Below are 5019 nucleotides of genomic sequence, written 5' to 3' on the forward strand. Positions count from 1 at the left end.
GCGGGTTGAGCTTAACCCGCAAATTTTTTAATCCGCCCCGCATAACAATTTTTTTCATTTTCAACCCGCTCCATCCCGCCCCCATAATTTTTTTAATATTTTCTTTTTCTAGTTAAGTTTGATACTAAAAATAAAATTCATAACAATAAAAAAAATTTCATTAAGTTGTATTAATTTAATAGGATAGTGACTTAAAAATTTATTTTTTAGGTGTCAATTGGAAAACATGTAAGAAATGGTATTATTATTTATTGAGCCATTTCCATATACTATCTCGAATATTTTAGTAGATTTATATAAATTATCTTAATAAATAATGTTCTATCACTCTTATAACATGTAAAAAGTTAAAATTAATTTTGAACCCACATAAAACCACATATACCCGCAACCCACCCTGCTCCGCATTAATTTTAAAATAACCCACTTCAACCTTCCTCGCATCCCACCCGCCCCGCACAACCTTAAACCTACCCCGTCTCACATAACCTTAAACACACCCCACCCCGCCCCGCCCCATTGCCATCCCTATCCGCCACTGGAGCCTACGGTAGTGAGAGATGCACAAAACTTTCATATCTTGGAGGTGCCTCAATAATTTCAGATCGAGACCTCTTTACCTCTAAGAAAGGAATTCAAACCATATGTAATATTCATGCTCAATGCTTCTACTATTTTCTTTATACCATTATTATGTCTATCTCAAGTTCAAAGACCAAATTACTGTGTTTGAAATTATATAAATCTTATAGTGTTAAGAGTTAATTATTTTATGTTCTTACTCTTTTCTAAATTATAAGAAATCCTTAAAATTAAAGGACTCCGGATACATATAGCAGACATGTGCGCGAACACATAAGTCGCGAGCGGTGTTGGAAAGATCCTTCCAACCATATCTGGAAGTACACCTAACTCATCCTAAGCTAGGAGTTATGGCCGTCTGAAGTTGATCAAAAACTCACTTTTCCTAACTTAACAATTTTCCAAATTTGTCACTCTTTCCAAAAATATTTCAAGTTCTTATCTTCTTCCTATCTATTTCAAATTACGAGATGTTACATCAACTTCCATAGCTTTTTCCACTTTCAACAATGTCGTCACCCATGAAATTCAAAATAGAATTAATGATGGAGATAAGTGGTGATACATAGAGTGATTTTAGGAGGTGAAAAAAGGGAAATAAAATCTTGGGGTGATCATTTACAGTGAGTGAGAAATTATGAAAAAGAGGGATTTTTTTGTAATTTTTTGAAATGGTAGGGAATAATAGAAAACAGGGTAAGAAAATGTGTAGTTAGATAATTTTTTCATAGTATTATAAATATTTAATTTTCTTTATTTATCAAAGATAACAAGATTTTACATTTTATAATAACAAACCAAGATTAAAAAAGCTTGTGTGCAATCATTTTCCTTCACCAATTCTCGACTCTTTTTGTTGTTTTCATTCTTTTGCACCTTCAACGTTCCTATCAAATATTTCATCTATCGCATTTCTATATATCCTTACTCCTTATTGTGGGGGTGATACTTATCTTACAAATATTAAGATCAACAATGGATAAGTACCAAAAAAATATTAATTTCAGGTGACAGATTAACAATAAAAATCATAGTTAATTTTAATATTTTTATAATGGTTATGAATGATGATAATAATTAGAAAAAAATATGGAAGAAGAAGAAAGTCATGACAATGGCTAGCCACAACAACAAAATAATGTTTTTTTAAAAAAAATTGGGCGTGATATCTTTTTAATTTGACTTTAATTTTTTTTAAAAAAAATGGGATAATTTTAGATATCTATTCTCGGATTTCGCCTCATAACACTGAACTTCCTTGTGATTTATGATATTACATTTACCTCTCTTATTTTGATTTTTTTTTGTAACAAAATTTTTAATCTATTTATTATTAATATAAAAAATTACAATTTGACTAATTTAGCCTTTTTAATGTATCTTCTTATTAATTTTATAAATCAAGATATTACAGTGAAAATCTAAATCGATAGACATTATGAACAATATTTCCAATTCTTCACTATATTAAATAAATAATAATTATAGGGTAAAGTATTTTGATTTGTCATAGACACTTGATATAGAAACTTTGGGGAAGTCAGAACGATAATGCTCATAGAGGAATTTACTAATATTCATACAACAACAAAATCAAATTACATGGTAAATTTATAATGGAATTCAAACTTTTAATGTCTTCCTTCATACCAAACACACCCTATGTTATACTCCGTCGGTTTCTATTTACTTTTCCAATTTTGATGTGATATACTTATTAAGAAAAATAATAATTAACATAATATGTTTATTATTTTATTTTTATTAATTGCTAAAATTTCAAAATCAATTAGACATGTTCTATCTTTTTCAAAAATATTAACTCTCTAAATAAATTGTGGTATAATAGATAAAAAAAATATTGTCTTTTTTGATTTGTCAAAATGACAATTCACAACTGGACAAATAAAAAGAAACAAAGAGAGTATATTTATTAGATTTACCATATATATACATAATTTGGATGAAAGTTATTGGATTTTTGGAAATTCGCATCCAGTAGATTTTTTAAAATTTAATTGAATGTCATATAATTGTGTGTTGTTAGAGAGACAATTTTACGCATGAAAATAATGTTAGGGGTAAATTCAATGAAGGGGAATACTTTTTTATTCAATAGATAGAAGAAATGTCAAATTTGATTTAATTGGTGAAAGTAACATATTTTGAGTTATTTCTAATATATTAAAGGACATTTTTAATCGTATTTTTTATTGTAAAATTAAATAGAAAACTTATGGAAAAGTAATGAAAAATGAAACCAGACCCTTGTAATTTTTAATACATCGAGCGCAAATTCAGTCATATTACAGGAAGTAGAGGAGGATGAGGATTGATATACAAATAATTCTTGAGAGGTGAAGTTTCAAATATCTTGCGTACATAAATTCAAGGAAATGTGGAGATAAACGAGGACGCCACACCTTATTAAAACGGATGAATGAGATTCAAGCTCGCACCCAGACAGTGTTCTATGTGATAAAAATGTATTGTCGAGACTTAAAGGTACGTTTTATAGAATGATGGTTATATTGATTATATTGTATGAGGGGGAGTGTTGACTAATCAAGAATTCACATGTTTAGAAGATGAAAGTATCATAAATAAGTATGTTTAAATGGATGTGTGAACTTACTAGAGGAGACAAAATTAAGAACGAAAATATACAAAGCAAGACAATAGCAACCTCTATGGTAGATAAGATGCGAGATGTGAAATTGAGACGGTTCTGGCATATGAAGATAAAGAGCAAAGATGTCATGAGAAGGTGCGAGAGATTGACAATGATAGACTGCGGAAAGATAGATGTAAACCGTAGAAGACGAAGAGCAAAGATATTTTGTTTCTATTTTTTTTAAGAAGCAGAATCTTTTATCTTCTTCCCAACAACATAAAAACTATTTAAGCTTCTATCTAAAAGTAATTTTACTATTAGCCAAATACCTGATATTTTTTTTCAAAAATGATTGTTTTTTTAAAATAAATATTTTGACTTTCAACAGCAATATCAAACATACTTTTCGTATATATATTAATTATATTTTTATTATTATACGTAGCTAACGTCAATGTATTCATTGAATATTACAGGAGGGAATATAGTACTAGAGATGACGTACCCCCTCCCAAATTAAAGATTCACCAAACAAAATTAGGTAAGGAGATCACAAAGAAACTTTCGTTGTTGTAATCAATTGGAGGAGCCTATCAGTGGAGTAGCCACAGCCACAGCCACCATGGTGTGACACCCTTTATCGAAAAATTATGTTGTATATATATATATATATATCAAATTTTACATTTAAAGGATATATATATTTAAAGTTGAACATCCTTGACAAAAGTTATATATGCCTTTGGCGCAATTGTGATAAGTAGAGGTGCTCATGGTTTGGATAAAAACCGATCCAAATCGAAAGATCAAACCAAACCGATTTAATTTGGGTTTTTTTTTGGTTTGGTTTTTGATTGTTTAGAACCGATAGTATTTGGTTTGGTTATGGTTTTGATCGAAAAAATTTGAAGAAATAACCGAACCGAACCGAACCGAACCAACAAGTTATATACATAAATTTTATTATTATACACATAATATATTATATTCATAAACAATTTAAAAGATTTTATATATGTTTCATCAAAATTATTTATAATTTACTTATGAAAGAAAAAATGTCCAAGGTGAGAACATTTTCTTATTGGTTTCATGTATATGAGTGTCTATGAAAATGTCATTGTCTCTTGCTTCTATGCCAAAATAGTGAATTTTGAAGTTTTATTCAGTAAATTCAATGATCAAAAGTTCTGTAATGCCAATCATTCTAACTATTTTTTCGTTTGAATGGATTGTTGTCACTTTTTTCACGTTTTGAATGAATTGTTTCTTTTATTTTTATGTATGGTTAATGACCAAATAACCGAACCAAACCAAACCAAAACCGAAAACAACCAAATCAATAAATGTATACTATATTTGGTTTGGTTTGGTTTTGATAATTTTAAAACCGATTAAGTTGGTTTGGTTTTGGTTTTGACCAATAACCGATCCAAACCAACCCGTGAACACCCCTAGTGATAAGTGTCCATTTGAATGAAGGAGTTTTGGGTTTGAACCCCAAATAACACAATGTTTTTGTCACGACCCGAGAGCACCCCCAAGTCGTAACATGCGTATTCGACCTCTCGGAGGTCTCATACAAGCCCTTAGCATTCATCACACTAGATATGTAAAATAGTGCGGAATTAAAAACTCTTTAAATAAAATCCCATAAGACTCAAAGGTCACTTTTAAAAACATCATTCAAAAGTACACAAGCGGAATACTAAGTCTCTTAGCCATCTTAGACATAAACGTGAAAACATACTAGGGACACGGCCCTTTACAATCAAAAGAAGTCTATTAAGTCTATTACAAGAATCTTATCATAAAACTAGAAT

This window comes from Solanum stenotomum, chromosome 10 (genome assembly GCF_019186545.1).
Source record: "Solanum stenotomum isolate F172 chromosome 10, ASM1918654v1, whole genome shotgun sequence".
Classification (NCBI taxonomy): Eukaryota; Viridiplantae; Streptophyta; class Magnoliopsida; order Solanales; family Solanaceae; genus Solanum; species Solanum stenotomum.